The sequence below is a fragment of the Mixophyes fleayi genome, chromosome 2, assembly GCF_038048845.1.
Source record: "Mixophyes fleayi isolate aMixFle1 chromosome 2, aMixFle1.hap1, whole genome shotgun sequence".
In the NCBI taxonomy this organism is placed as follows: Eukaryota; Metazoa; Chordata; class Amphibia; order Anura; family Limnodynastidae; genus Mixophyes; species Mixophyes fleayi.
Genome location: NC_134403.1, coordinates 201,404,400 through 201,412,984, shown reverse-complemented (window position 1 = coordinate 201,412,984; position 8,585 = coordinate 201,404,400). Strand labels below are relative to the sequence as shown.

At 38.7% G+C, this 8,585-nt stretch overlaps 1 protein-coding gene across 1 annotated transcript in view; it reads left to right on the top strand.

Moving 5' to 3' along the window:
• Positions 1-2,495: 2,495 nt before the first annotated feature.
• Positions 2,496-8,585, top strand: part of LUZP1 (leucine zipper protein 1) — a 72,250-nt gene continuing 66,160 nt past the window's right edge. Inside the window, exon 1 of the mRNA XM_075195339.1 lies at positions 2,496-2,704. The gene's annotated coding sequence lies outside the window, so the exon portion shown is untranslated. The remainder of the gene's footprint in view (positions 2,705-8,585) is intronic.

Sequence of the window (8,585 nt, the reverse complement as noted above, 5' to 3'; positions counted from 1 at the left end):
AGGAGTGAGAGACAATTGTGTAAAGAGGAAGCCAGCAGGTAATTGTTTCCTATGGGTATCTGCCAGGCTGTTGGCACTAAGTTAGGTATCTGTGCCATGTGTCCAAGCCCAGTGACACCACTGGGTGCATCTAATCATGTCATCTGTGGTGCAGTTTCCATAAGCCTTGATGCATTGCATTAAATATCAACATAAAATCAGAGACAATAAGAGCAGAAATGCATCTATTTAAAAGAAAATAATTTTTAAAGAGAAGTTGTTCAATATTGAAAAAAACAAAGACAGCTGGAAATTATGGGGAAATTGTTTTCATTAAGTGTCACTTTTATGTGCACACAGCATTATACTATATTGGTTGCTATTTCCCTAGAAATGCACTTTGCCACAGAAGTGAAACCGTAAGGTTCAAAATGCAATGCATTATGTACAGGGCAAGTCCCTGTCTATGGTGCTACAGAAGCAATGAAAACCCAGTGCTTTTGCTGGGAGAAAAGGGTTGCCCACCATAACACAGACCAATCACTAGGGTGCATCCCTAGAATGCACCCTCTCCATCAATATATCTTGTTTAAATAATCTTATCCTGCAAAACTAAATCTTGCTTTTTTTGTATGTGGTATAAGAGTAAAGCTGGGTACACACTACACAGTTTTCGTCCAATAATCGGCTCAATCAGCTGACATACGATCGCTCGTTCAATAGTCGGGTCAGTGTGTGCAGTGACACGATGGTCGAAAGTCTGTCCAAATGGACGATTGTCACCTCATTTGGTTGGTCGTACCGTTTAATATTTTCGTTCCATTCTCATTTCCGTTGTGTAGTGTGTATAAGTTTCCGACCGAGTACGACAGTGAGTACGATATTAGTCATTGCTCACGACAACATGGCTGTAAAAAGTTGCTATAGGGACGTCCGCTCTTCCCTTTATCGTCCTAAACAAGGCTAGTGTATATGCAGTCCATGGACCGAGCGATCGGACCATCGATCACATGTAAAATCGCTCGGCATAAAAAGTTGGTCGAAATTTCTGTAGTGTGTACCCAGCTTTAGGCCAATTTCCTCCAACAGGTGGTTACACCCCCCCCCCTTTCCCCATAAACAAACTTGGTCCAAACATTTATGTCTTTTCCTGTATAAATGGTTGCAATTACACAAAGTCAGCATGTGGCATTACCACAAAGGAGCTTTTGTGCTGCTGTTTCCACTTTTGTTCTTCAGAAAAGACCCTTTTTGTATATGGTTCCACCAAAAATACCTGCACAAGGTGGTAGAAATGTATTCTACATGGCATTGCATTGGAACATAATAATCCAAATCCCAGTTCCACCATTGAAAGGCGCCAAATTAAATTAAAAAAAAGGCTTCAACTGCCAGCTTCCATTGCTTCTCTCTGCGCAAATTTACCAGCACTAAGGGGCAAATACATATTCTAAATTACAGGGGCATATTTAAGAAAGCACGACAGTGCACTTACCATGAAATTAAGGTCCTCTGTGTCCTCCACATATTTATGAAAGGTGCATCGCAGCAGATATCGTGGATATCTGCTGCTTTGCACTCCTCTTTGTTTTTGGGAGCAGTCACCATTCAACAGTATGGCTGAAGCTGGCGTACATTATCATAATTGAAAAAATCCAATGCTGTCAGCTCTGCTCCGAAGAGCAGAGCTGGACAGCGCATGTGTGTAGGAATCACATGATCCCTCCCTGTCACTCACCGCTCGCTCTCTGCAACTATAGTTGCAGAGACAGAGCGGGGATCTTTGTGCGCATGTGCAGTTCTTCGAAATGCACATGCGCAATTGAAGGATGAAGAGGAGCGAAGAACACCTGGAGGAGATCCCGAGACAGCACTTCCGAAGAGGTGGGGTAAGTATGATTTTTTTTATCACAGAAACAGCAGTTTATCGGAACTGCTGTTTCTGTGATCTGTTTTTCATAAATTTGAGAAATAGTTCAATCCTTATCCATGCGATAAGGATTGATAACTATTTTTCATTTTTGCCGATGATTGATAAATGTGCCCCACAGTGAAGCAAAGCCATCCCTTGCCTTTGTGGGCGCCAAATCACACTTTATAAGCAAATGTCACAAAAAAAAACCCACTCACAAGAGACAATGACGTTTTATTGAAATGTTGCTAAATTGTAACATCGTTGTCTCAATAAAACTGACGTTCTCAATTTCCCTCTTTTCTATTTCTTAAACTCAATTCTTAACTTTGTTTCCAGCCTCAGCCTTGGTTTCCTTCACCACTCGTCTGCAGCACTTCCCGGCCTATTTGTCACCTCTACCTCTCTCCCTGCCCTCATGTTATTTCCCTCCTTTTCTCGCACGAAACAATCTCGTGTTTCTCTCCCAACTTGTCCCCTCCTCTCTCCGTGTCTCAGCTCATTTCCCTGTCTCCCCGGTCTATCCCTTCCCCTGGGCTCTCCAGGACTCCGCCTAGTGCTGAGTAAAGCCGAGAAGTCTGCCCAGCCTCTCCTTATATGGCCGAGGACTGACGGCAGCAGTGTGGAGGTTGGTCTTAGTGAAGGGAAGCCCACCTAGCATTGTTACTATCCCTTGCCTGGAATGTGATGTCTGAGCCCTGCACTGCAGGGAAGGGAAGAGAAGGGGGAGAGGATCTGGGTAAAGGAAACCGCTTCAAGGGACTTTACACGCTGTACATTCTGCTTTGGGATTGCTAATCACTGCATAGCAAGGTAAGAAACAACGATCTCTTTGAGATCTAATTTTTGCGGTTGTATTACATGTGGATCACGGTGATCCCCCTTTTAAAGTTTGTTGTGTAGGTCACATCGCTGACTCAGGGACCACTTTCATTTTTTTATGCATTAATGGTATTAGAACCTGGGCTACAGTAGATCTCACCAAAGGGTCAAATTATGTTTTCAAAGTATCGTGATCATTTTCTTCAGCTCACAGTTCTGCAGAAAGATCACTTCCGATTCATTAAACAGATAATCGTTATGCTGCTTGATCCCCTCTAGAAGACCTAATTTATTTTTAATGGTGAAGTGTCTATTTCGTTGGTGGACTAAATGTAGACGATCGGTATGAAGGAATGTGATGGATCCTGTGGTATGTGTGTGTGAGCAGAGGTTAGTAGGGGGAAAAAGACTGCAGTAACCTCATCTGCAGTGGGGGAGATCAGGTGGCTCCTAACAGCTGCCTGTACTAGGATTCTTAGCTGGGAATCTACATGGAGTCTTAATTGCATATGGAGGAATTTAAGGCATTTCATTTAAATTTTTGCTAACCAGCCATCCATTAAACGATTAACTAATTTATTGCCATGGAACTTTGACACTTTGAGTCTCCTCTTGTAAGAGGTTAAATAATGCTGAAATAGGCCTGGCTAACATTAAAAGATGATTATGAATTCCTTATGCTGATTTTGGCAACATAGAAGGCTAAACCTTGTATGTGGGATTATAAAATCACTTCCTTATTGATTTTTATTTTTAAAGTGAGGTTCGCTAGGAACTAACACTGCATTGTATATACAACTTAAATCTAGTGTAGTTTTTATTTTTAAGAAATAGAGTTGGTTCTTGGCCGGTAGGTTACATTAAATCAGTAATGTCCTAGTTAAGATTTGTATGCTCTGCTGAAATCATCCATCTGCAGCACATTTCGCTGTCTAATGCCTGCAGAGGCTTAAAGGTAATCTGAACGAAAAGTTAGCGAGAAAAATAATGAAGGTGAACACCAAATACATTATCCTCTTTCGCTTATACGCCACAGAAGGCCTGTTTTGTATAAATGATTCTGCATGTTAAATTATTTCAATTAAATTCAGATGTTTATCTCAGTCTCTGCTCATTGTGTATTTTTGCCTATTGGTTCTAAAGATTTTTAGGTGCGTCTTTTATAAATTTAGGTGTGTTGTTAATGCTTAAAGTAACCTATGGATGGATAAACTTTTTTTTCATAAGAAAAACAGCTGCAATATAATCTCACAAACTGCAGCAAGGTCATTTTCTTGTATAAGTCTGCTGTGTGGTTCAGCAAAGTCATAATTACAAGTTTCGGTTAAAGGCTAAATGAGGAGAAATCTTTTTGTTTCCAAGTAAACTGCGTCTTTAAATCATAACATTTTTAAATCATTATTGATCTTTTCAAACTGAGTTTGGATATTAATCCTGCATATCAACCTAAACTCTGTAGTTATTCACCAAAACATGCACTGTAATGCCTGTGTTTGGTCCCTCCAGTATTCCTCCCACAGATTGCGTATACAGCATTTTGCGGCAAGCATTGATTGTTCTCTATGCTCATGTCCAAAAAATGTGTATGTTAATATTGGGGTCCTACACTTCAAACAAAATCCTCCTTTTGTAGTCTGGCAAATACACACTAAAGTGCGTAAGGTCACTATATGGACAAAATAAGGTTACGATTGAAACTTGGCACTTTGCCATTTCAAAAGATTGTCTTCTTGCTCCCACTTTGCCAGTTGCCTTTGATAGGTTTACACTATCTCACTTTTCAGTGGATCCATGGGAGCCACATCGAACATGACTGATGTGAGTGAGTTCTCTGTGCAGCGCCGTGGAATTAGTGGCGCTATATAAATAGCTGATGATGCAGGTGGCCGCAGAGATCATTCATACCAATAGCCATTATTATCCTGTCCTTTCAATAATGTCTGTCAATGAGGAAACATCACCAATCCCCCTGTTTTCAGTAAAAGATATATGGGTATCTCCACTCTGGGCTAGGATACACAGGTTATTTTTATTGGTCTATGACAAGAGATTAATAATAGAAATTGTTCATTCTGTAGCTCATTTGTTTCCTGTACTCTACTATACCACTGGTTTGGTTTTGTTATCGCTTTGTTGTGTGTTGTCATTCAATTATGCTATTAAATCGCCTTACGTAAATTATATCTTCTGTATCAATCGTAGTTTATTCTGAGATGTAGATCAATTAATCTGTCCTCTGATATTAAATTCTGATCTTCATAGGCTGTAATAATAAATGTCCTGCCATTGTTTTCTGAATATGTTCTGCTCTGGACTATACTTTTATGAGGTGGGATCCATTTTTGTTCTCACATGACTCTGAGGAAGGCTTGTAATATTATAGATCTATAACAGTGTATAGTGAAGGCCCAAACCTGTGGCTTTAGTAGTAGACTTGTTAAAGCGAAACGTCACTACATTTTTCATCCCAGCAGTTAAACTGTCTTTAGTACAAAACTACGTAAGAAGATACTGCTTTACTTCTGGAAAAAGATGTTTAGTATGAACATACAACACTATTGTATTGTTTTGATTACATTTGGAGCTGAGCAAAAATAACAAAGTAAAACAATACATTGAAATAAACAAACTTGTTTTCTTAGCAATTGTGCTGTGTAGAATGCAATATGAGACTGATCACTGATACATTAAGTGTCATTAAATACCAATTATCTCAAACGTATATATAATTTTTAATAACATGGTACAAAATAGTATGTGTCCCATAAACTGCATCAACCAGTCCGATATTTGCTTTCAGTTGTCTGCAGTAAACTGTAAAACTGTACAAAGTTAGTTTCATGGGTTTTCTTTTCTTTGTTAATTAAACTTGCATGTTATTTGGTTGCAGTCATTTATCATTCAAAGGCAAATCCATTGAAATTGCCTATACTGTATGTATCCACAGTTGAAAACAATGTGAGTCTACCTGGATACTTATAAGCCTATAGTAATTATACAAATTGATTGCACCTGATTTTAATGTCCCACTGCTTTCTATGAAATTACTATAATTGGACTTCTTTGTCATCCGTGACGGTCCATCTAATCCAGTGGTTGAAGAGGAGATATAGAAATGGCGGTATGCGACATGTAAAGCTAGGTACACACTACACAGTTTTCATCCAATAATCAGCTAAATCAGCCGACATACGACCGCTCGTTCAAAAGGCGGGTCAGTTTGTGCAGTGACACGATAGTCGAAAGTCTGCCCAAATGGACAATTGTCGCCTCATTTGGTTGGTCGTACCGTTTAATATTTTCGTTACAATCTCGTTTCCGCTGTGTAGTGTGTATAAACTTCCGACCGATCCATGACGAAATTGCAATCATTGCTCACGACAACATGGCTGTAAAAAGTCGCTAAAGGGACGTCCGCTCTTCCCTTTATCGTCCTAAACAAGGCTAGTGTATATGCAGTCCATGGACCGAGCGATCGGAACATTGATCGCATGTAAAATCGATCGGCATAAAAAGTTGGTGGAAAATTCTGTAGTGTGTACCTAGCGTAAGTGAATGGAATTTGATGGTTTTACAATCAAAGCAGTAGGAGGTGGTGATATGGCATACCAGCATATACAAGCCCACTTTGACCAGTGGTCTAATCATATCACTGTTGTTTGCTGTCTATGGGTTTTATTTATGCACGTTTTTATTACAGGCAATATGAATTGGGGAGCAGCACTAAAGCTTTGGAAACAGTAAAGTTAGAATTTTACATATTTTCTTTTGTAATTTTTCAAGAGTAAGTACAGTATATTTAGAAAAGGTTTATAGAGAACTGCACTATTACAGCATCATATTAGACACAATGTTTGCCCTTTTGCCACCATGTGTATATATAGTAGAGTATCTGAATTCAGTGTGGTAGTTTAGCATAGTTACCAGCTGCCCCTACTTTCTAGGGACAATTCCAGTTTTTAGGATTTGCCCCTTTAAATTACAGTATTTTGCAGTGTTGACCAACTGCTCGATACATTCCTATTTTTTTGCAACTTGGATGTAATTCTTATTCTCTGGGCTTTACAAAGTAGTATTTATTGAGTAAGAGAATTTTAAATACAAAAGTGTATATTGTAACCAAATGTAATAAATATGACATGATGGGAGTTTTATTTCATTATGCTGCCACAGCAGCAAATTGTCCCTGGAGACTGCCATAAAATGTGGGTAATTATTGTCTAGCCAGTATATGAAACGGTATCTGTCGCTTACAAACTGTTGAGGTAGCCATGTTGTGGACTGAACCATTGTTCACGATAATGCAGACTATTGATGAGATTGAGACAATTAATGCTTAAGATTCGCTGATTTCTAGTGAATTGACAGGCTGCATTTTTATGAATTTCAGTTAAGCCCAACCCTGTGTGTAGGTAGCCCAATGTCTGAAGGCATATGGGTAAGGGTGTTACCTATGTAAAGGCAGGGGGTGCAAGTGCTATGGAACTTATAAGCTTAATTAACACCGATCCAATGTTCTGTTTTCACACCTTGGACACATTTTGTAATGTGTAGCGCATACTGTATGCGCTACTCATTGTGAGGTTCTGTGTAGTTGTAATTTTATCTTTTGTGTGTCTTGTTTTTCCCATGCCCCATGGGTCTTGTTGTGAATTTTACAGTGAGCACACAAAGCTCTAACTACACCACTGATTCTGGTATATATGTTCTGAAACATTCTACATACAGCAGTGGCCATGTTTACTTATACTTGAAAAAACGGAGAGACATTTCAAAAATAGATAACCCAAAGTGACGCACATACACTCTAGTGGTTGTCTGTCTTCAAACTTAATGGCAAACAAAGACTGTGCAATGAGCACTAATCCTACATCTGTCATCTATTCATTTTGAGGTGCACAGAATTATTAGTTGGGGCACACAAATAGGAATACATAACCTTGGTGAATGATTCTTTCTAATTAGTTCCATGTTGTGCTCGCTTTTTTGTCCTGCATATATTCCATCTGGTTTTCAGAATACGGTTTTGTCACTGTTCCTGAATCATTTTGATTTTATTCGCTGCAAATTGTGTATGGGATTGCATGTTAGCTGTGGTTAAAATCTCAAAAAAATGCACCCACTTGAAGACAAGAAATGTATAAAATTGGAGGAAGCAGACAGTGGAGGGAAATTGTCCTTTTACATGGTTATAAATTAACTCCATAGTCTTATTTTTACCATATGCTATCCCTTAAAACATAGATAATTTTGGGGAAATTAATACAAAATGATAGTTTATATTATGCAACATTCTACAGTCCCTAGATATAACATACTTTTATTGTAATTATTTATTTGTATGTATCCCAGGGTCACAGAATAAGAAGTCAAGGCAACCATCTTGGGTGCACACTGTAACTCAGTGCTTCCAAATGTGTGTTGTATTGGTTCTAACTTTTTTTTTTTATTTCTTCGTATTGAGATATTTATAGTCTTAAGAGCTGACACTGTTTAAATTTTGATAATTGTTTATCTGGGTTTATGTCTTTGTTTATTTCAGAACTAATTCAGATTTAGGTGGGCCGCCTCTTCTTAGCACTGACATTTTTTGGGAGGTGGGGGTAGGGAGGAGTATTAAGAATTTGATTTGGTCTATGCATGTCCAAATTAAGTAAGCGCATGAAACCTTATAATCTTGTCAAACAGGTTCTCACAATGACAGGAAAGGTTAGTTTTTCACAGCATGAAAATAATTGCTGGCTTATTACTCATCAAACTTTCTAAAACATGATTTGTCCTATATGTTGACTGTAAACTGTAAGGGTGGACACAATTACTAGGGATTAAAAGTTGAACCACATGTCTCGAACATCTAGTAGCCTCCAGGATG